Source organism: Callithrix jacchus, chromosome 17 (assembly GCF_049354715.1).
Source record: "Callithrix jacchus isolate 240 chromosome 17, calJac240_pri, whole genome shotgun sequence".
Classification (NCBI taxonomy): domain Eukaryota; kingdom Metazoa; phylum Chordata; class Mammalia; order Primates; family Cebidae; genus Callithrix; species Callithrix jacchus.
In genome coordinates this window covers 48,477,734-48,502,941 of record NC_133518.1, presented here as the reverse complement: position 1 = coordinate 48,502,941, position 25,208 = coordinate 48,477,734, and the positions used below count along the sequence as shown (strand labels likewise).

Here is a 25,208-nt window from a genome sequence, read left to right as displayed (position 1 = left end):
ATTTTCAGAGGTTTCTCTCCCTTACCTGGGTATCCACAGACACGACGCTCTCATAGGCTTGCGCAGGCACCAGCTACCTTGCCACAGGCCATCCCTCTGGCCACAGCTGGTGTGGTCTCTGTGGGTCATGACCAGGCTCCCAGGAGGCTGAAAGCCCCTTCTTGTGTTTCCTGGTTAGCAAGCAGCCAGCCTGCCCCGCCCACAGTCCTCCTCCCCTCCCATAAGGACACCAATTGGGAAAATGCAGAATTTAAATGATCCCACAGGAAGAAAATCAACATCTCTTAGAGACCAAATCCTAGGACCAGAGTAGAAACTGAACATTCTGGAAGCGATAATTGGTCTCATTTATCTAAATTTAGAAGGTCTAGAAAGGGAAAGAGTAACTATTAAGACATGTTATTTAGAAGAAGATAAGCCTTTAATCAAACAGATGAGTCAAACCCAAACTCGAACCAAAATCCTGCTCAAATCAGGGGTTTGAAATCTAAGTTCCTTTGGGGATAAAAGTCAGATTGTATTTAACTTGAATATGAATAAGAAATTTTACGAAAAGAATAAGCTCTACCAACAAAAATAGGCCAACCAATAACTGTAAAAAAAAAAAAAAAAAAACACACTGAAAAGTCATTAGCTGCAAATCAGAAATATTTTGAACAAAAAATGACGCCTATGAGCTGAGAGACAGCTGAGTTCTTTGAGCTCACGGTGCTCTGAAATCACCTAGGACATGGAACCAGATCCGGTGAATAGGCGCCCACTGCCTTGCACTCCAATATCGTCCCCACCCTAGGTGTCTCTGAATGGCCTGGGTCATGCAGCTTATCCTCCCCAGCCTCAGTCTTCTGAACAGCAAAGTGGGACTGATAACCTCTCACTTCTACCATCTTTAGTTCAGTTTCCTTCAACAAACCTTTCCTGAATGCCTGCCCTGTGCCTGAGGCTGTCCTAGGTAACGTCAATGCAAAAATGAATAAGACATTGTCCCCGTCATTCTGGAAACCCACTGGTTATGTGTAAGGGTGATGGTAGGGAGATGTCCAGGGTCCTAAAGCCTGGGGCTTGGGGGAAGTGGCACCCCTGCAGGTGAAGAAGAAGGGAGGACATTCCATTCAGAAGGAACCTCAATGGGAGCACAGAGAAGCAGGAGATCATCCAGTGCAAGGGAGGAGCACAGGTGATTTGGTCTTGTCAGAACCCAAGGGCAGGAGAGTCAGGTCTTACAATATCAAAAGTAGTTAGTTCCCAAATTATTCTCGCAAGAATAATTTCACATGAGACAGCCCATGAGGCTTCACAGCTGGGGAGGCCCCAGGCCGGAAGCTGTGAGAGCTGAGCTAAGCATTTCAATGCTATCCTGTGGGTGGAGGAGCACCATCTTAGGGTTTCCAATATAAAAGTGACAGCTGTTTTGGCAATTTGGAACAATCAATCATTTTTCCACAAAAAGGTTTCAGAAGAAAAAATTAAATAACAAAGGAGAAAAAGGGTGAATCTAAAAACAATTAAAAGTCTTCATGAAATTGACTATATAAGTGACTTCACTTAAGAATAATGATCCCTGTTAAAGTGGCCCCAGCCAGCCAGTGTGCTATAGGCCTGAGCTCAGGAAGAAGCTGAGATCTTCTCAGCATCCTCCCTTGGTGGGTTGAAGACAACTGTCCTCAGCCTGACTGGCAGCCCCTGCAGGCTCCTGCTGAGATTTCTTTTACTGGGTCTGTAAGCGATCTCTGCTCTGGTGCACGCATCTTTATACCAGTGGACCCTTTGGTAATCTGTACCTGGTTCAGTCCACAGGGTGAACTCAGTGCTCTCTGTCAATCCCTTGCTGATCTTCATAAAGTACAAAAGGATAACATTCCTTGAGAATTGTTAAAGACACCTGAACTGGGAGGGTCCCAGATACTTATAAATGTCCAGATTCAGGCCCAGTATGGGTGGGTCGGCACATACATACAAGATGAGTTTCAAACAGGGCCTGCCTAACCACCTGCTATAATGAAATTCTGTGTGTCATGTTAGCCATTATTTCTAACTACTGAGCTTCTGGAAATTCTACACCTTTCCAGATAAAAGATTTAGAGCTAAAAATGATAGGTCAGTCACAAAAAAATAGCCTTCAAATGCTATAAAATCTCCCTCAGTGTCTCTATTTCTCTCTATTTTCCTTCATAACACTTACCACAATCTGATGATACATTATATACCTGTATATTTGTTTATTATATCTTTCTCAAAACTGTATAAGAAGAAAAAGATTCTATTTCCTGCAATACCCTCAGAGCCTAGAATAGTATCTGGTCAAAGTAAAGTCTCAATAAACATATGTGAAATAAATGAAAGATAGTAAGACACCTATGATCCACTAGCAGCCCTGATTTTTTTTAACTGTTCCCTACCTCACCAAATTAAGAATTGGTACTGATTAGGGGGAAAGTAAGAATGACTGACAGGTTTTATTGTATTCATTCATTAACTTGGTTTTTGAGAACCCACAATATGCCAGGCATTTAAAGCAGTTTCAAAACTGATATACAGGTTAGAAAATAGATACTCAGTTCCAAAAAACGGAAGGGAGTATTGGGGAAATCTGTAGCCTTCAAAAGAGGAGGTCCAGGTCGTATACATCCTAGAATGTGAGGGAATTTTACCAAAATTACTTATTCACCACAATAGCAGATGTGGGAGAGAAAGATGAAAGCTATCGATTGCAATAAATAGCTCTCCAAATCCTTTCTTTTGTAACATCAATCATTTCAAAATAACCGAAAAATTAGGAGAAAGTCCCTAGTCAGTACAGAGGATACAGTGACTTTTAAAGAACTAAAATGCCAGGCAGAATTGAGAGCTTTCAGCCTGAATACCAAATAGAAAGGTGCAAGAATACTATTGATGGAATGCACGCAGCTATAAGAAAAGCATTTGATACAGTGGTACAAAGTGTTACACTCAAAATTAATTCAAATTGGCTTAGTAAGGAGCGCTGTCACATAAATTTAAAGCTTGCTCAAAGTCTGCAAACAAAGGGTAATGACAAATGGAAATGTATTGGGTTGGGGGAGGCAGGGTACATGGGGGTCATCTTTATTAATGATCTGAAAAAAGGAGAGTAAATAGCATGTTAATGAAACTTGCAAATGATGCTAATTTGGGAGGTGTTTCTCTGATCACTGTGGACAGAGAGGGAATGTAAATGAACCTTAAGTGGTAATAAATATGAAGAGGAAATAACACAGTGAGATACAAGTCAGAAAATGCAAACCATTCCCAATGCAGTGACTCGCCCACTCCCACCCCAGAGCTCTTTGCCCCTTGTGTTTGCAGGATGGTGCTGGGGAGGAAAAGAATATGATGCTAACTCAAAAAGGTTTAATCTAACAAAATATTTCTTGCTTGTGCAATTTTTTTCACCGGCCCTTTAAAATTTCACAAAAGGCTGTCCCTGGGTTCAGAGTAAGAGTAGTGCTCTTAGATGATGAGGCTCCATAAATTACAGCACTGGAGTGGCTGTTAAAAGAAAACAACCAAATAATGAGGGGAATGGAGAGATTGATTTATAAGAAATGACCCAAAGGGGTAGACGTTTTTTAATTGATGGCTAAGTGGTAACATGATAGTGACCTGCTAAGATCTCTCCATAACGAATAACCAAGGGAAGGAAATATTTAGTATCAGGTGAGGAACTTCTTCGTTCTCTCTGGCAGACACTGCCTCTCCCTGGAGGCTACCATTGCACTGAGTTTTGCCAGCCCAGTTCTGGGCTTCACCTCTGAGCAGTCCAAGCCCTGTCCCACTTCACCCTCCATAGTAAGATGAGAAAGAGACGCTTTCTAAACACCCTCTCTGCTTATCCCCACGTGCACTGCTAGTCACACCCTCTTCACTTTTGCCCCTGACCAGATGAATGGCATCAGTTCAGGGGAAAGAAGGAATTCCAGCAGGGCACAGACACACTGGGAGTGGACACCAACCCCAGCAAAAGGACAGGGGAGGGAGGTGAGGGCCCTCAAGCTGCCATCGTCTTCTCAAACAAGCTTCCTCCCACTGCAAGAAAATGAATCTCATAGCTCTATGCAAATAGATAATTGTATGCAAATATAAGTTTTGATATGGTTTTTATTTCCCAGCAGGTTCAGCCACCCGAATTTATGGCTGCCAGCCAGAGATCTGTCTGGGCTGTGCCAGTGGCAGTTTGTGGATGGAAACTGTGCCAGATAATGCCATGAGCTTCGTTCAACATAGAATCCTAGAAAATCAAAGTGAAAGGAAGCTTAGAGGCCTTTTGTCCCATTTCTTTGTGCTACATTTGAGGACTTCGAACTTTATAAAGTTTGTTGAATGCAATTCCATGAAGAGAGGCTGCCTGGGATGGAATGGCATTGTTTTAGTAATAACACTGGCAGCTTAGCAGAGACCTTGGCTCCATAGTCTCTGAGACGCAAGCCATAGTCTTTCCTCTAACCCAGCTACCTCAAGAAAACTGGGAACACTGGGACCTTATGCCACAGAAGGGAGGAAGCTTTTCCAATGACTGAAGCAGACATCTCAAACCTAGGATTTCTGGATAATTCCTAGATGGGTCCAGAATGTGGGCAGTCCTGCCGATTTTTTCATATGCCAGCCTTGGTACCCATAAGGCAAGCACCAGGGCCTTTGTTGACTTTGTCAGGTCCTGGCGGTGCTCCTCTGTCACTGTGCCTCTCCTTGGCCTCATGTCTCCAAGGTTCTGATGCAGGTTCAGAGAATATGGGCAGAAAGTTACCACTCCTCATGCTTGGGTAGCCCCAGAGAACATTCAAAGCATGTGCCACCTTATTAGGTTATCTCAGCCACCCTGTGAAGCAAGCAAGGAGTTGTTAATAACCATCTCCATTTATTCAGTCAGCAAACATTTACTGCACACCTACTATGTGCCAGGCTCTACTGGAGATACAGCAATGAGCAAAATAAGCAAGTTCCCCAATATCATTTCATGTGGAGAGAGGTGAGGCAAACAGAAAACAAACAAGTATACACAAAAAAATAAGATGGCGAGAGTAAGTGCAATAAAAATAAAAATGTGATAATGAAGGAAAACTAATTGAGGGATGGGAAAAGGGCGGTTGTTTTAAAAGGAGGTCAGGGAGGCCTCTCTGAGGAGGCGCATCTAGCAGTACCTTGTGATAAGAAAGAACCAGCCATGCACAGATCAGAAGATGGAGTGTTCTGAGAGACAGCAAGCGCAAAGGCCCTGGGGCCAGAATAAAGTCAGGCCATTTGAAAAACAGAAATTCCAGTGGCTGGAAGGTCATGAAGGAGATTGGGCTAGAAGAGGTGAAGCCTGGAAGTGGGAGGAAGCCAGATCACGCAGGAGCAAGTAGGACATGGCAAGGACTCTAAGTGTCGCTCTGAGGGCTGAAAGAAGGAACCTCCACTTTCCCCTTTCATTTTAAATGGATGATGCCCTAAATCTCAGAGGGTTTCATTCGTGCCTCAAAACATCACTCAGCCAAGCCATGGAGCAGCAAGAACCCAAGCCCAGGAACTCTGACTAAGGTTCTTCCCTTATTAAATAATTTCTTACGAGCACCTATGAAAGCAAGAAAACTCAGTCCTGTGTCACCCCTTTCCCAGATCCTCTGACAAGGCTAGGCAGCAAGAGGGCAGCTTCCTCACATAGGCCATAAGCCCTCAAAAAATGGCTGTCTCCCAACCAGGATTGCATCCTTCACAGCTCCCATTAAAATGAAACTGAATAAGAGGCAGATGGAAATGCGTATCACTGTCTAAGAAGGAGCCAAGAACTGCCCAGATAAATTTCTGTTAAGTTCTTAAAAAGTCAATGGCTACCTTGCAGGCACCCATGCAATCTTTTCATGTAATCACACCCTGGCAGGATGGTCAAACGTGGCTGTCTCACACTGGATGAGAGATGCAGGAAACAAGGACGAAGCGGGATTCTGTTGGTCCAGAGAAGCCTGTCTCACTAAGACTCCGTCCCCAGGCTGGCAAGACTCTGCAAACGAAACCATGGAGTCCAGCATCTGCCATGGTTCATCCCTGTCTGAACCACTCTTCATCCTTTATGCTGTGGTAACGTCAGAGACCCACATGTCAGGCCACAGTGAGGCAGAAAAGCCAGCAGAGCCATTGCCCCGTCTCAGAATGCTGCCCAGTACAAACCCCCACTCTCCAGTCCTCAACTCCCAGCCTGGCTCCCAGATACTCTGACTCATTATCATTTGCAACCTTCCTCCTTGTCAGTCTCATTCAGTTCCTTCTCTAACTTTCAAATAGTAGCCCAGAGACTCAATTCTCTATCCTAATTCCAGACAAAGGAGCTTCCATCCAGGGCCCTGGATTCAGCCCAGTGGGCTCTCTTATGCTTTCCACCAGCATCCACAGTCCCCTCACTGTCTGCCTTGAGTTTGGCTCCCACTGGGTTCTCTTTGCACAGCCAGGCCCCATCTCATCATATCAGTCACTACCTGATGCTCCAAAACACCCAGAGTCCCGGGCTGTTGACCCAGCTTAGGTGATCAGATCCCACAGGCTTTCTAACAGCTCTCATTGGTATACGAATCCAAAAAGAGCCCAAAGCTGTGTAGAGTCAGGACCACCAGTGCCACTGTAAACTTCCCAGTTCACATGGGCTTTATACTTTCAGACAGCAATGGAGAATCAATGGTGAATCTCGGGATTCTTGAAAAATCTATTCCAGGATTTTGATTGGATCTGTAAGAAATTGAGAGAACCCTGCGTTCTGGACTGGGCATTGCCTAAAGCCAGAAATCCCTTCTCACAGCCGCTATTCTGGGTCTACATATCCCCTTTAGCATCCTCCAGGAAGTTACTAGCATATCAGGGATAGGATTTCTCCATTCCAGAGTTCCCAAAATGTAGCCATCCTCTATGGCAAGCTCTGGGGCTTCAGAAAATTCACTGCAGATCCTAATGATGGTCCTGAGGAGCCAGCAGTGAAGCAGAAACCTTTATGGTCAGAAGTCTCAGCTCAGAAGTGCACTGATCTCATAGGGATCAGTGCCTATATTAGAAGTCCAGCCTCTGGAAGTGCAGTCCTCTAGCCAAGCCAGTGAGTAGCATACACCAGCTCTCTCTGGGGCATGGAGGGAGAATGATCTTGAGCTCTGAGTACTCTGTGAGTTGCAAGTAAGTAGCATTCTCAGCCCGGAAAGTGAAGATGGGTTGAGTACCAGATGGCCACCCCACCACAGATCTCCCAGCCTCATCTGCCACCAACCCCTGGCTTGGCCCCAGATCCCTAACATGAAGTTAAGATTTCGTAAATAGCTACACATCAGGTTCTAGGGCCCCTCCTTCAATGTGCCCATGGTCACTATGATAGTTAAGTTTATGTGTCTACTTAACTGGATCAAAGGGTGCCCAGATATTTGATTAAACACTAATTCTAGGTATGTTTGTGAAGGTGAGATGAGCATTTGACTCCATGAACTAAGTAAAGTAGATTGCCCTCCCCAGTGTGAGTGGACACCCTCCAATCCACTGACTGGCTGAACAAAACAAAAGGCCTCTTTCTCTGCTTTACTGCTTGAGCTGGAGCATCTCGCATCATCGCCCGTACTCAGATTGAAATTTACACCACTGGCTCCCCTGGTTTTCAGGCTTTCAGACTTGAACTGAATTATACCACCAGCTTTTCCGGGTCTCCAGCCTACAGATGGTAGACCATAGGATTTCTCGGCCTCCATAATTGCATGAGTCAATTCCTCATAATAAATATCCTTGCATTCATACACACACGCACACACACACACACACCCCAATAGGAGATTTATAGATATAGATAAAGCAATATATAGATATATAGATATAGATGTATGTTAGTTCTGTTTCTCTGGAGAGCCCTGACTATTACAGTCATCTCACCAGCAAGAGCCACAGGATCCAGTCCATTGCTGGCAGTAGCATTTGGCCCTGTCACATGGCTTAGCACCTCCAAGGGCCCTAAATACATGCCTAGTGAATGACTGGGTAGTTGGAATGGCCATTTGTTCATCACCTCTTGTTTATACATCCTTGTCGGCTTGTCCCTAGTGGGATGCCCTGAGGTCAGATGTATCAGTGGTCAGGGACAGTCACACCACAAGAATTCCACGAGGCCTTCATTATTGAATAATACTGGTTGGGGGGAAAGCCAGCGGACTTGTGTTCTGGTCCTGGTGCTGTCAAACTCCCTGTTTGAGCCTTGGCAAGTCTGTCCCTCTTGTAGCCTCTGGCTTCTCACCACTAAACTGGAGAAGGTGCTGAAAGACACAGTTTCTACAATTCCTGGTACACTTGCAGGTGTGCCTCTTCTGTCTGGTCCTTTCTCAGACCTCCCTCCTTTTGAAGATCAGACACCTGTTTCTATGCCCCATCTTCAGGCTCATCACTGACTATGAGTTAACCAGTGGAAACTGGCCACAGAAGCTCAGATGAGACCTTTTGCGGGATACAGAGACTTTGAGGATTGATGGGCCCTCCAGCATGGTAGTTACAAATAGAATTTCTCATATCTCTCAGAGTTGACTGATCACAATAACTCTCAGGCAACCTCATTCTCACCCCCTAGCCCCCAGGTTCCCAAACTAGGGGCAGGAAAGGGCCTTGAACTATACGATGGAGTCAGCAGCACTTGCCTCATAGAATCATCGTGACAATTAAAGGCAACACTGTATTTTTCACATTGTGAGCACTCAACAAACATTACCTCTTATCATTTCCTTTCCAGTTTCATTTCCAGGACACACTTTCTGCAATGCCCTCCTCAGTCCTTGGTCCTCTTTGTGCTATACTACCATGGTGACAGTGTCTCCCCGACGGGGCCCTTAGACTTCAGGTCAAGGTCAACTCTGGTTTCTCTCTGTGTTCTTGGGACCATCGTAGGACCCGGCACCAGGTAGTCTTTGCAATAGAAAGAGATGCTCTTTCTTGAAACTGCCTTGATTCCCACCTGCTTCCCATTTATCACACCAGAGGAAGGTAGAGGTAACAGGAGGAAGGGAATTGACATCTTGGTTGTACATCTTCAGTAGGTAAGACACTGTACTAGATTCTCATTCCATGCTGGGGTAAAGAGACTTGTGGCAAATGACTTCATTATAGCCACAGACCTTTAAGAAGCTTAAAATCTGCATTTCGACCGAAGCAGATGCATGGGAAGCAAATACCCTCATAGTAGGCACAAACCTCAGTCCACAAATTTGGGAGTATAAGAAATCTTACTCTATTTTCTACAGCTTAATTTATTTTTAACTTTTCAAACAGGTTAATCAAATAGGTTGGGGTTTGCTGCAAGCAACATATTAACCCTGAAATCTCTGTGTGACATAACGTCGGCTTATTTCTAATTCATGCTACATGTCTAGCGCAGGTCGGCTGGAAAGCTGTGCCTTCTACAGTCACTCAGGGACCCCAGGATATAAAAGACTCCTCTGTCCTCTCAATATGGTGACAGAAGTAAGAAGCTGGAGGGTCACAGAAGACCTTTATCTGCTTTAGCATAGAAGTAACTCGCGTCACTTCCATGCACAGCTCATTGATCAGAACTAGTCACTTGTTCTGCCTTACATACAAGAGGCTTGGAGTCTTCCTTCATGCTCAGGAGGAAAAGTGAAACAGGATGTGGTCTCTGCAACACTAAGTAAACCTCCATTTCCCACTCCCAGAGGTTGTAACACATTTCTAAGTTCTTACCCTGTGCCAAGATATTGAAGAGGGAGATTCCCACCTGTACACATGAGTTACCAGTGAGATGGCTGCTGCCCCTTTCCATGTGGCCCCTTCATGACTTGCAGCTCTCTATTTCTTTTCCAGTCTTGGTATATGAGCCTCTTCCTTAAAAGTGGCAGGTGATCCCATCTGTACCATGCAGCTGGCTTCACTGAGAGTGACCTCACTGCCTCCCAGTGGCATAACCAGGAAGCTGGGCTCAGCTCTTTGTTATTCTGGGCTCCTTCAACCTCATTCTCCTCCCATTTCCCAGCCTAGGGGAATAAATTCTAGGCTCAGGTTGAGGGTGAAGTGGGAGGAGCTTATCCCCTTGTGTTTTTTTCAAGAGGCTTTTTATCTACCCTCTCCCTTTAAAAAATAGGTTTCTTGAAAAAAGAAATTAAGAAAAAAAAGACCTAGAAAGGAAACGTTTTGCTGACATCTGCCTTTTACCCTATTCTATACCTTCCTTGAGGCAATGAGCACAGAGCTTGTGTGAATAGGAAGAAATAATAGGGGAAAAAGGAAAAAAGACATGAATTAGAGTGGCAAAATCTTACCCAGACACACACACGAATAGCACCTTCCTGGGCTTGGAAAGGAGGAACTCCTCCACAGGTTAGGCCCAATTTCAGGAGAGGATGAGCATGTGCCTATTGGCCCCAGTGGCCAGAAGGGCATTTCAGCACAGTGATTCCAGGGCAGTCTTAGACCCTCAAATAATAGAAGGCTTGGAGCTCTTCATCATCGATAAATAGAACCCAAAACACACAACTGACTTCGTAAGGATGGGGCTGGGAACAGGGAATCAGGTTCTCCAAAGAGCATCACCAGCAATGGAAATCGCCACACAGAGATCTCAGGGTGTGGGCTGTGATTCCATGCTCAGAAAAGATAACATTTTAGCCGAGACACACAGCACTGGACACACCAAAGGAGGGGACTGATGAAGAGTATCTAGGACACACGAGGTAAAGCACAGAGTCAGGAGAAGAGGAGCCCCAATAAGAAAACTGTGGGACCAAAGGGTCCCACAGTCTCAGCGCAGGTGCCCAAATGTATCATCTAGAGGAGAAGAAGTTCGCCTGCCCACCATGGCCCATGGCTGCCCATCAGAGAGCCCTTTTTGGTACTGAATCCTTCCTTCATGCCTGGAAAAGGGATGACTAAATGTGTAGCCACCGAGCTATTTCAGCTAAATCTAGTCTGTTATCCTCAAAGGAATTCGATTTCTTTAAGATCCACTTTGGATGGCTTAAATTCCCATACCTATTTCATTGTTGACATGGGGCGCTGGGTGTAGTGGTGGCTTTTAATGTTTCTTTGTTTATTTTAAGCTCACCACTGGCTTTCATGCGGATTTAAATTGAATCACTCTGCCCAGCAGTGCGCTTCTTTATTGTTTAAAAGCTGATCACATCTCTTTCTGAAAAGCACAGCACACTTGTTATCCTTGCTACAAAGCAGCCACAATTTACTGAGCTGAAAATCAATATATGATTGAATCCAACATGTGGTCTTCTCTGGAATTCTTACAGTCTTTCAACTGATGGCCCCACATCACTGTCCCACCCAGGCATTTACCTTCAAAATCTGGAGGGAAAAGAATCCATTTTCCAATGAATGAAAAAAAAAAAAAAAAAACACCACTAAAAGAATGATTTCAAACACCAAAGAGAGATTCAGAATTTCTTGGGACCTGAGCAGACAATTCTTGGGCAAGGAAATAAATGACAAGTTTTAAACTAAACCAGAGGTGTAGTCTATAATGTTCAGCTAGCTAGGAGTCACTGTCTGGAACCTAGTATGAATTTGCTTTTAAGATGCCTTATCTCTTACATATATTTTTAAATACATGATCTGGAAGATTTGGCACCTCTTCTATAAAGGCATTCTTCTAGAATCCACCTGGTTTAGAAAGTGCAGTTGCTAAGTAATGTGTCTTTCCTTTGGTCATGAATTTCAGAGAAGAGGAAGAAGAAATGAAGCTGTCATTGCCTGGTACCCCCAACATAAGGAGACAGCCCCAAAGTCAGGCAAATTTGCCTGTCCTCAGTCCCACTTTCACTGAATGGAAGGTTCTGTAACAGAAGAGCAGGGCTAGGGAGATGCCAGATTTGACTTTTCCTGTTTTATAAAAGTGGGTTACCAAGCCTAGGAAAGGTCTAAAGGAAAAGGTTTTTCTCCATCTCCTTCTGTGTAGGATGGAGGCACTCCCCTGAGAAGTCAGCTAGACAGAGTGGAAAGTCTATTTAAAGGACACTGAACCAATGCACCTCAATTCTGTCTAATAAAAGAGCCCAAAGACAAAACAGAAATGCATGCGCAAAGTTCCTGAAGACTTTTGAATGTGGATGTTAAGGTCGGGAGAGTGGAGAAAGACAGAGAGAGAAGAATTTAACTCAGGTTGTAAAACATGGTTAAAAGCCACATCAAGGCCAATGTGTTTAGTCCATAACATAACAGTGCATACACTGATGTTGTCTGATTCCTGCCTGGTGCATGGTGTTTTGTACTAAGTATGCCGAATATAACTGTTGTTTAATTCATAGTTTTTCACTCCAAACCAAAAAGTAGCTCTAGCTAAAGTTAGTATACCTGAAATGTAGTAATGAAGACTTGAAGAAGACATTAGGACCTTTACTAATGTAAAGAGAGAGACCATCTGATATGGTTTGGCTGTGTCCCCACCCAAATCTCACCTTGAATTGTAGCTCCCATAATCCCCACATGTCATGGGAGGGACCCAGTGGGAGGTAATTGAATTATGGGGGCAGGTTTTTTCCTCCTTGCTGTTCCTGTGATGCTGAATAAGTCTCAGGACATCTGATGGTTTTATAAACGGGCAGTTCCCCCACACACGTTCTCTTGCCTGCCACCATGTAAGACATGCCTTTTGCTCCTCCTTTGCCTTCCACCATGATTGTGAGGCCTCCCCAGCCATGTGGAACTATGAGTCCATTAACCTTTTTTCCTTTATAAATTACCCAGTCACAGTTATGTCTTTATTAGCAGCATGAGAACAGACTAATACACTATCATATAGTATCATATAGTGGTAACTTTTTGTTTTTTTTCTATTGCTCAGCCTGGGAGTGCAGTAGCATGATCACAGCTCACTGCAGCCTCGACTTCCCAGGCTCAAGTAATCCTCCCACCTCAGCCCCCAAGTAGTTGAGACTACAGGCAGGTGCTACCATGCTTGACTAAGTTTTTTTTTATCTTTTGTAGAGACAGGGTCTCTCTATGTTGCCCAGGCTGGTCTCAAACTCGTGGGCTCAAGTGATCCTTCTGTCTCAGCCTCCCAAAGTGCTGGAATTACAGGTGTGAGCCAGCACACCCAGCCTGTGGTCACTATTGTAAATTGCCTACAGGTCACCCTAGTTCAACAGATAAAGCAGGGACAGATAAAGGTGATCATTGTAAGCTACAGAGTGAGTTCAATGAAAAGGGAAAGAAACAAGGAGAGGAGCCATTGGGAGTTTTCAGATGGATGAAATTTGTGTAAGAGAAAATATTGTTCTGACAAGTAAAGAGCCAAATAAGACCCTTCAGATCTCAAATACTACAGCTGACCCCAGGGCTGAAAGAGAACGGTCATCCTCAGTGACACAAACACTATGAAGGGCTTATGCTTATAATGGCAGATTGAGTAAACACTGAAAACCTCTCTTCCTTATTTAAATGCATAGAAATGATAGAAAATATATATTTAAAAACACAATGCTATGGTTAAAACCTATGAAAATATATATCCACAAGCCAATATTTAAGAGTATTCCCAAGCCAGAGAACAAGCTAGCAGCCCATAGGAAATATGAGGGTACAATATTGGAGGTGAGTCATCACAGGCATGGCTCCCATATGGAGTCAGAGACTATACCCAGGTGAAAAGGAGACAGAATCATGTGTCACAAAGCCATCCCCATAAGTGGCCCTTGCCTGCTCTGGACAAGATCAATCCCCCAAAAAATAGTAGAGTTGAGAAAACAATACGACCTTTCTACCTAGAGGCTGTTACAATTCAGAATATATGAAAGAGAAATTACCCACAAAGACCAACTTACAACCTGAAGTTGCTACGTATATGAGGAGTACCAACTCTATGAAATGCAAGTGGGAATACCTAAGACATTTAAGATCTTAGGCCTAAAGAAATAAATATAATAAAGCATCTCATATATTTAAAGTACTTAAAAATATTTTTAAATATCATTTATGAAATAGAACAATAATATTTTGAAATAAGAGCTGGAACTAATAAAACAAGTTGTAAAAAATATAGCTACTTAAATAAAAACTTAATGAATAACTTAATGCTTCCAGCCAAATGGAGTAGCAGGGATTAGATATACCTTCTAGCATGAAACAACTAAAAACTAGACAAAATATATTAAACGACAGTTTTTAGGACATTGTATATCACACAACAAAAGTCAGTTATCCCTGTGAGACAGTAAACAAACAAAGAGAGCCCCATGAGTACCCAAACTTACAGTGAATGCTTGCAGACCAACAAGCAAGGAAGAAGAATGCAGGCAGAGCTCATCAGACTCCTTGAGATGAAGACACAGAGTTGCAGTCAGGGAGACCAAGTGAGTGAGAGTATCAGAGTACTCACAATACCAGAGAAGAGAGAGCAACAAGAAAGAGGACCACAAGGATAGATAGAAGGTCCTCCATGTGTGTTCATCAGACTACTAATCAGTAAATGCTTGTGAGAAAACTACCTGAAGCCAGTGAAGGAGTCTTCCAAGAAGATTAGAAGGGCCGGTGTTCGGTGGTCACACAGCGCCAGGAATAGTGCCTGTTTCTACCAGCTACTGTAAATCAATAAATTGGAACATTAAAGAGCATGTCCTTCAAGATAGATCCTGAGTGGCTAACAGCCTAAATTTAAAATAGAGCCAAGTGGCTCTTTGCTGACCGGGGGTCACATATGTATTCTAAGTTCTCTGAAAATCAGCACCTTTTTACCTTTGGAACTTTAAGAGCTTTCCTGAACCATTCAATCAGAGCTCACCTGCTTTGGCCAATCAGGGTTCAGCTGTACTGACAAATCAGGGCTCAGTTGTTTCAGCCTATGAGAACTCAACTGTATCAATCAATCAAAACTAGGCAAGTTTCCACCTTACATTTGCATAAGTGACTCTAATTGGAAACTTTTGCTATAAATCCTGAGCCTTCTCTTTGTTCTATGGAACCCACCTTCATTTTACACCAGAGGCTACATTTCCCTGGTTTGCAAACTGTTCAATAGAATAAGGTCTCTTTTCTTCAAGTTGATTTTCAGAGAACTTTTGTCACACTGGAAAACTTTCTAATTAATGAACTACTTGGTAGTATATTCAGAAAGATTTTTCTTCGGTACTGGAGAAAATTTGTTCTAGATTAAATACTGTCCTGGTCTTGTCTGACAGATCTTATAGCAAAAATGATCAAACTGCTTCCAAGTAGCTCAACTGCATTTCAGACGAAGCTAAGAATAGTTATAAAAATATCAAACATCCAAGAAGGTAAAATTTATCATATCTAAACTCCAATAAAAAAATTAAAAAGCATGCAAAGAAGCAGGAAAATACAACCAATAATAATGAGGAAAAACAATTGAAACAGAATTTGCTTTGAGAGATATTAAAAACAGTTGTTATAACTGTATTCCATATGTTTAAAAGGCTAAATAAAAGATTGATCATGGAAGATATTTTAAAACCCAAGTCAAATCCAGAGATGAAAAAAATCGAAGTCTGAGATTTAAAATAATGATAAGAAGAAGTCTGGATGGGTTTAATGGTAGATTAGATATAACAAAAGATTAGTGAAATTGAAGATAGAGCAATATAAAATGATCCAAAATGATGCCCACAAGAAAACCTAGCTATATTGATAGTCATGTTAAATACTAACAGGCTGAATCCTCAAACAAAATTTTGCAAAGATTATCAGATCAGATAAAATTATCAAGATTCAGCTGGGCATGGTGGCTCATGTCTGTAATCCCAGCACTTTGGGAGGCCAAGGCAGGCTGATCATGAGGTCAGGAGTTTGAGACCAGCCTGGCCAATATGGTGACACCCCATGCCTACTAAAAATACAAAAATTAGCTGGGTGTGGTGGCATGAGCCCACAGACCCAGCTACTCAGGAGGCTGAGGCAGGAGAATCGCTTGAACCTGGAAGATAGAAGTTGCAGTGAGCCGAGATCACACCACTACATTCCAGCCTGGCAACAGAGCAAGACTCCAACTCAAAAAAAAAATGATTCAACTATAACTGCTTATAAGAAACCCCCCACTTTAAATATAAGATACATGATACCAGTCAAGAGAAAACAGGAACGACAATATCATAGAACATATTTTAGAGCAAATACCATTAACAGAGATAAATGGTCATTTTATAATAATAAAGAGATCAATTCATCAAGAAAAAATAATAAGCCTAAACATTTATGCACCTGATAACATAGCTGCAAAATACAGAAAGCAAAAAGTGATAAAACTTCAAAGAGAAAGAGACAAATCTAGAATATAAGTTGAAAATGTTAATAACTCTTTCTGAATAATTGATAGAGAAACTAGACAGAAAATCTGTAAGGACAGAAAAGACTTGAACATTATCAACAAACTTAACCTAAATGACATTTATGGAACTCTCTAACCAAAAGCAAAGTACATACTTTTTGAGTGTATACACAATAGATCATATTATAAGTCATAAGACAAGCCTCAGCACATTTTTTTTTTAAGGGACAAGGTCTTACTCTGTTGCCCAGACTAGAGTGCAATGGCTCAATCGTGGCTCACTAAAGCCTCAAACTCCTAGGTTCAAGCAATCCTTTCACCTCAGCCTCCCAAGTAGCTGGGACTACAGGCATACATCACTAAGTATGTTGTTTTAGGTTTTTGTTGTTGTTGTTTTTGTAGAGTCAGGATCTTGCTACATTGCCTAGGCTGGTCTCAAATGCCTGACCTCACACAGCCATCCCACTTCAGCCTCCCAAAGTGTTGGGGTTACAGGCATGAGCCACCATGCCTGGCCAAGCCTCAATGTATTTTAAAAGATTAAAGTCATAAGAAGCGTGTTGTCTGAACACACAGGAATTAAGTTTGAAGTCTTTTTGTCATTGGATTAGGTAAATATTTCTTAGGTGCATGTCCAGAAAAATGGTGTGACCTGGAGTCAAGGTCTAGCATGAGAGTACAGAAAAAAATGCTCACCAAAGATCATCGTGGTGACTAGTAACAAGGACCTCTAAAAGGTAACTCCAAGGTTTCAAGGCTGGAAAGCTAGAAGTACAGCATTACGCAAAGGGGCAGAAAAATTGTGATAGAAACTAGTTTGAGAACAAAGATAATATCTTCTGTTTGGGTTAGGTTGAGTCTGAGTAAATAGGAAACCTCTAGTATGAAGCACAGCAGACCACTAGAGGTATGCAACTAGAGACTCAGGGGTCCCGAATTTTAGATAAGTTATTAGTGTAGTTAAAGCTATAGGAATTAGGGTTGCTCTGGGGGAAATACAAAAGGGAGAGAGAAGTTGACCAGGGACAAAGTTGTCCAAGCACATTTGCACTCAAAGAAAAAATTGCCAGGAAGTAGGAGACATGAACAGATGGTATTACTGCAAAAGCCAAGGAGACAGGCAAGAGCTTCAAGAAGGAGAGGCTGATCAATGTGTGGGTCAGTATCAAATAATACAGGTTAAGAAAATGAGGATAGAGAAATCTATCAGTTTTGGGACTTTAGCCAGCTCAGACTGCTAAAACAAAATACCATAGACTGGGTGGCTTAAACAACAGGCATTTATTTTTACATTTCTGCAGGCTAGAAGTCCAAGATCAGGGTACCAGAATGATTGGATACTTGGTAATGGCACTCTTCCTGGCTTGCAGATGGCCACCTTCTCATTGTATCTTAATGATGGAGAGAGGAAGCCCTGGTGTCTCATTCTCCTTTTTAAGGGCACTAGTCTCATCAATTACCTCCCAAAGACCCTGTTTCCTAATACCATCACATTGGGTCTTTAATATACAAATCTGAAGGGGTGAGGACAGTGACACAAACATTCAGATCATGACAGGACCAGAGTACAGTAGTGTCTTTTCAGAAAATCAGTCTGAGTAGAGTTGTGAGGAGAACTCTAAAATGCAGCGAGCTAGTGCAGAGGGAATAGAGCCACAGATGTGGCATCTATCCTGGAAGTTTGGCACTGCATGGAAACTTTTGCATGCCAAACACACTAAGTACTTCAACATTCCTTCAATCCATCAGGCCCTTTCACACCTCTCTCTCTTCCTGCTGCCTAGAATTTTGTGATGGAAAACAAGATTTTTCCCTCAGTAAATTTTTCCCCTTCTGGGAACAAAACCTTTTCTGTTACCATACTCTCGTCCTTCTAGAGTAGGTGTTCAGGAGTAGGCACAGGACTACGTGTATAGTCTACTAGAAGATGGATTTAAATGCTGGAAGAGGGCACAGAGTCCTCTCTCCTTGTGAAATTGGGAGTGGAACTAAAGCAGAAAAGAAAGTGAAAATGAAGAGAGAGAAAAACAGAGAGAAGAAAACAGAGATACTTTTAAGAGAAAAACAGAGATCTTCAACAACATTATGTGAACCCCTTATTCCAGCCACGTCTGAAATCATGCCCTCTTCTTTATGACATGAACTAACACAGTTCTTCTTTTCCTTGAGTTACTTTGATTTGATTTTCTATCACTTGCAACTAAAAAAGTCCCAGCAAACAAATGTCCCCTACCCTTTGCTCTCCTGCTTTCTTTACCTAGAAATTTCTTACCTATCTTTCAAGTCCCTAGTAAATGCTACCTTCTCTGTGATGTCCCTGAGGTGTGATGGTAAACTGGCTCTAAAAAACATAAACCCTGGTTTTTTTAGTGTTTGCTCACCTGTGCTTCTACATGTCTGTACTCACTGCTATCCCAGCACACACACTGTGTGTCATCATCATTGGTTATGTTTTTATCCAGCTCCTCAATTGTGAGCTCCTCAAAGACAGATACTGTGTCTTCTGCATCATTTTCCCAGAACTGGACTTGTAGACAGTGTTGGTAAATACTTATAAATGAGGCTAGATAGTTATCATGGGAATGAAGCCAGGCGAATAAGGCAAAGGAGGCCTGTGCATATTGGAAGGCAGAAAAGTTGCTAATGGAGAGGAAAATACTGGGAAATATTTAAAACTCTGGCAAGGGAAGAAAGCAACGTGTTTTGGGGGAAGAGACAGTACTAAGAGGCGAGATGGACAATTTGGAAGGAAATGATGAAAATCTGTGTGGAAACAAAAATGTGCCAAGGTAAGGCAGAAATAAATCAGAAGAGGGTTCTCCTTGTTCAAGGGAAGTCAGAGACCAGGAGGGCAGAGAGGGGTAGGAGAGGGAACAGACAGTCAGGTCCTAAAGAGATGCAGGGATTCAAGACAGGACAGAGCAAAGCTTCAGCCCAGCTGAGGCTGAACAACTTCCATTTCAATCATTCCCATGTGTGCAGTTCTGCATTGTGTTCAACTTCACAATTTCCAGCAATGACCTACAGACCATACGTAAAGCTGCAATTACTCTCTGAGAATAAGAGGCTAGGCAGTTATCCATCTCTTCCCCCAAACACATCTCTACTTTTCCAGGGTCATGCCTGACAGTGCTTCTGGAGCAAGTACACAGGATGGCCATGCCCAGCTAGTGAGAGCAGCAGGGGAGAATTAAACTCAGCCAACTGCAGCCAACAGGGAGTTACACCACGTTGCCCTGACAACTAATGGGCAGAGCTAGTGAGAGATAGATGGAGATGGCTGAGGTCAATGGGTAATAAAATTCTAGTTAAAGGCTGATTTTTCTCTCCTTCATTTCTGCTGATATAAACATGAGGAAAAAGGAAATATAATTGGGAGGCAAATTTCTCCAGTGCTCATAGGAGCTGCAGGTTCTAAGCCCTGGGTTGAACTGAGGGTAAAACCAGGATATACCTAGATCCTCAAAGCTCCTGCTCAGAAACAGCTGCCCTCAAAACACAAACCAAAGGCATTGGGAAGTACCTAAGTGAGACTCTTTCATTGAGTGTCTACTGGGTATAGAACATGGCCCTGGAGATGTTAACAAGAAGTCTCAAGAGACATTATAGGCCCCTGACGTGCAGCCTCAAATCTTATCTCTGACATTTACTGCCCAAGCGACCCTGGGCCAGATACCAGACACCAGACCTATTTGAGTCAGAGCTGTATAATGGATACATCAGTTCTTGTCTCACAGGATTGTTCGTTGGCCAAGGAGACAATGAGAGTAAAGGAGGTAGGATAGTTGTCACATGCATACAGCACAGAATGAATGGCAGCCCAAAATAATAGACGACATCACTGAGCTCCTATCCTATGTATATCAGGCTGTTCTTGCGTTGCTATAAATAAATGCTGGAAACTTGGTATTTATAAAGAAAAGAAGTTTAGTTGGTTTACAGTTCTGCAGCCCTTATGGAAAGCATAGTGCTGGCATCTGCTTGGCTTCTAGAGAGGCTTCAGGAAGCTTACAATTATAGTGGAAGGCAAAGGGGGAGCAGGCATGTCACATGGCGAAAGCAGAAGGAAGTCAGAGAGAGAGTTGGGGGGGTAGGTGCCACACACTTTTATTTTATTATTTTTTGTTTGTTTTTGCATACTTCTCATTTTATTACACAGAATATTTTTTTTCTTTTATTATTTTTTTTATTGCATTTTAGGTTTTGGGGTACATGTACGGAACATGCAACACATTTGCATAGGTACACACATGGCAGTGTGTTTTGCTGCCTTCCTCCCCTTCACCCACATTTGGCATTTCTCCCCAGGCTATCCCTCCCCAGCTCCCCACCCCGCTGTCCCTCCCCTCTTCCCCCCAATAGATCCCAGTGTTTGGTACTCCCCTCCCTGTGTCCATGTGTTCTCATTGTTCATCACCCTCCTATGAGTGAGACTATGTGGTATTTCATTTTCTGTTCTTGTTTCAGTTTGCTGAGAATGATGTTCTCCAGATTCATCCATGTCCCTACAAATGACACGAACTCTTCATTTTTGATTGCTGCATAATATTCCATGGTGTATATGTGCCACATTTTCCCAATCCAGTCTATCATCAATGGGCATTTGGGTTGGTTCTAGGTCTTTGCTATTGTAAACAGTGCTGCAATGAACATTCGTGTGCATGTGTCCTTAAATGACCAGATCTCATGTGAACTCAGAGCAAGAGCTCACTTATCACCAAGAAGATGGCCCAAGCCATTTATGAGAGATCCACCCCCATGATCCAAACACTTCCCAGCAGGCCCCACTTCCAATATTGGGGACTACATTTCAGCATAAGATTTGGGTAGAGACAAATGTAAGTGACAAAGCCAGGGCTTGCACCCAGGCAATCTGGCTCCAAACCTGGGCTATACAACATCAACAACACAGACGAGTCATCAAAGATGGAGGTGCAAAAAGATATATAAATATCTATTTATATATCTTTGCATACACATTTATATATCTTTGCATACACATATATAAAAAGTTCTAGGAGGATACACAATTTAAAAATTATAACATTGTTTGCCTCTGGGAAAGAGAAAGGCAAAGAAGGAAGAATTTCTACTGTATATTTACTGTGAATTTTGAACCATGGGAAGGGATTGCCTACTTTAAAAATGAATGAATTAAATTAAAATTTAAAAATAGAGGAGCAGGGCAGAAGTCACTCTGAATATATTTATTTCTGCAAACATTATTGCATGTGAAAGAACCGGTTCCCATTCTCTACTCCCTGACATGACTGTGGAGGAAACAGGCCCATGAACAGGTGACTAGAGAACATGGTGATACACATCCATACAGGTGAATATAATGTGCTGCAAAGCCCCTGAGGAGGATGTGAAAAATTCTGAACAGAGAGAGGAAGTCTAGTCTAGAAGGCTTCACAAAGGAAGGACTTCTAAACTGAGATCTTTCCAGAACTCAGGATCTCATGTCAAGTCATATGTGCCCATGGGAAGTTACTCAATCTCTTCAAGCCCCAATGTTTCTGCAAACATTCACTGCATGTGAAAGAACAGCTGGGTGAAGAAGTTGGGATTTGAAGGCAGCCCTCCCCAGAAATCACTGCCCTCAGTCATCTTAATCCTCTTGTGGCATCTCTAAAGAGACTGAGGAAAGGTGGGGTCATGAAGGCAGGTGTGGTCCCTGCTGAGGGTCTAAGCAGGGGATGAGCTGTGGCCAAGCAGGCTGAGTGGGAAGTGGAAGGACATCAGGTCGGGCAGGAGTCAGTCCAATCCTGGAGTCCCCACTGTGTGATGTCCTCAGCCAAATTCTCTGGACCTTAATTTCTACCACACCAGAGCAATAAGATAAAAGAGCTGCTTTCTAAACACCCTCACTACTTATCATAAAGGAATTTTTGTTCTGGTTGCCTAATAGATTTTATGACTCAAGCCTGATATAATTTGGCCTCAGAAAACTCATCTGTCCCTAGACCCCATCCTCAACTTTAAAGCTGCCCCTCATACCTTCCCTGAGAAGCAGCTACTGCATACAAAGATCTGCACTAGATACCAAACAAATAGTCCTGGCCTCTGCTGTGATAGAAAGAAGAGGTTGCAAGGGATTTATTGTTTAAATGAGAAAAAAATTCCATAGAAAATGCCTACATCACACAGATACATGCGAACCCAGTCCAAGCAGCTTGCACCGGCTGAGGCCAAAGCCTCATCTGTCCTTCCCAGAGTACTTTAGTGGTGTCTAAAGAGAATCTTCAAGTTGGGTTTTGAAGGTGAGAACCTGGCTTTGGCAAGAGTAAGTGGGAGAACATCACAGGTGAAAATGGGAATGAAAGAGATAATGGCCCCAAACTGGGCTGGAACAGAGAATCTGTGTAGGTGAGGAGTGCTAGAGAATCTTGATGACATGGGACTGGGAATAGGCAGATGAAGCAATGGAATGAATGCAGGACTAACAAGCTTCTGGCTCAATATAAAAAGGTAATAGATAATCATGAGAGGGAGTGGCTTGATAAGAATTGCCTAAAAGGCAATTCTTAAGCGCTGCTTATGTCTTAAATGGATGACAATTACAGTGTCTAAGCCAAAACCCAAATCACAGTCTACTCATAGAAATCTACTCTGATTTCTAATTTAAAATCAGAACACATGGTGAACATATCATATACTTCCATATCTGTTCAAGATTCCTCTGCATATTTTCAAAAGTAGTATTTGCATAATATTCATTCCAGAGAATGAAAGTAGGTGTTACAATGAATAAAGAAAACTTCAGGCCAATATCCCTGATGAACACAGACACAAATATCCTCAACAAAATACTAGTAAATCAAATCCAGCAGTGCATCAAAAAACCTAACCCACCACAATGAGGCAGGCTTTATTCCTGGGATGCAAGGTTGGTTCAACATACACAAATCAATCAATGTGATTCATCACATAAACAGAACTAAAAACAAAAACCACATGATTATCTCAATAGACACAGAAAACTCTTTTGATAAAATTCAATATCACTTCAGCATAAAAACCCTGAACAAACTAGGAATTCAAAGAACATACTCAATACAGTAAAAGCCATCTATGACAAACCCACAACCAGCATCATACTGAACAAGCAAAACCTGAAAGCATTCCCCTTGAGAACTGGAACACGACAAGGATGCCCACTCTCACTGCTCCTATTCAACGTACTACTGGAATTTCTATCCAGAGCAATCAAGTAAGAGAAAGAAATAAAAAGCATCCAAACAGGAAGAGAGAAAGCTGAACTCTCTCTCTCTTCACAAATGATACGATTCTATACCTAGAAAATTGCACAGTCTCTGCCCAAAGGCTCCTAGAATTGATAAACAACTTCAGTAAAGTTTTAGGATACAAAATCAATGTACAAAAATCAGTAGCATTTCTATACACCAGTACCGTCCAAGCTGAGAGCCAAATCAGTAATGCAATCCCATTCACAATAGCCACAAAAAGAATAGAGTGCCTAGAAATATAGGTAACCAGGGAGGTGACAGATCTCTGCAACAAGAATTACAAAACACTGCTGAAAGAAATCAGAGATGACACAAACAAATCAAAAAGCATTCCATGCTCATGGAGAGGAAGAATCAATATTGTAAAATAACCATACTTCCCAAAGTAATTTATAGATTCCATGCTTTTCCTATCAAACCACCAATATCATTTTTATAGAATTAGAAAAAAACTATTCTAAAATTCATAAGGAACCAAAAAAGACCCCAAATAGCCAAAGCAATCCTAAGCAAAAAGAATGAAGTCAGAGGCATCATACTACCTGACTTCAAATTATGCTACAAGGCTCCAGTAACCAAAACAGAATGTTACTGGTACAAAAACAGACACATAGACAAAAGAAACAGTATTAAAAACCCAGGAATAAAGCCACACACTCACAACTATCTGATTTTTAACAAAATTGACAATAACAAGCAATGGGGAAAGGACTTGCTATTCAATAAATGGTGCGAGGATAACTGGCTAGCCACATACAAAAGATTGAAACTGGACACTTTCTTTTCATCATATATGAAAATCAACTCAAGATGGATTAAACACTTAAATGTAAAACCTAAAATGATAAAAATCCTAGAATACTTAAGAAATACTATTCTGAACATAGGCCTTAGCAAAAATTCCATGAAAAGACTCCAAAAGCAATGCAACAAAAAGAAAAATTGACAAGTGGTACCTAATCAAACTAAAGAGCTCTGCACAGAAAAAGAAACTATAAATAAAGCAAATATACAACCTAAAGAAGGAGAGAAAATGTGCAAACTATGCATCTGACAAAGACTAATATCCAAAATCCATAAGGAACTTAAACAAATCAACAAGCAAAAAAACCAAACAACTCCATTAAAAAATGGGCAAAGGACATGAACAGACATTTCTCAAAAGAAAACATACATGTGACCAACAAGCATGTGAAACAAATGCTCCACAGGACTAATAATTAGAGAAATGAAAATCAAAACCACAATGAGATACCATCTCACACCAGTCAGAATGGTTATTATCAAAAAAGTCAAAAAACAACAGAAGTTGGTGGGGTTGTGGAAAAAAGGGAATGCTTATACACTGCCGGTAGGAATGTAAATTAGTTCAGCCACTGTGGAAAGCAGTTTGGAAATTTCTCAAAGAACTTAAAACAGAACTATGATGCAACCCAGCAATCTCATTACTGGGTATATACCCAAAGGAATATGAGTCATTCTACCATATAAAGGTACATGCATATATAGGCATATCACAACACTTTTCAAAATAGCAAAGACATGGAATGTCTAGATACCCACCAACAGGGGACTGGTTAAAGAAAATGTGGTACATATGCACTATGGAATACTACACAGCCATAAAAAAGAATGAACTCATGTCCTTTGCAACAACATGGATGTAGCTGCAGGCTATTTTCCTAAGCAAATTAATGCAGGAATAGTAAACCAAATACTGTGTG

General features: G+C 42.1%; 1 long non-coding RNA gene across 2 annotated transcripts in view; it reads right to left on the bottom strand.

The window, feature by feature from the left end:
- Window positions 1–4,025: 4,025 nt before the first annotated feature.
- LOC108588865 (uncharacterized) overlaps window positions 4,026–25,208 on the bottom strand; it is a 36,905-nt gene continuing 15,722 nt past the window's right edge. The window contains exon 5 of one of the 2 annotated variants that reach the window (XR_013528797.1): window positions 4,026–4,834. This is a non-coding gene — a long non-coding RNA (uncharacterized LOC108588865). The remainder of the gene's footprint in view (window positions 4,835–25,208) is intronic. The other variant, XR_004735974.3, reaches the window with a different exon arrangement.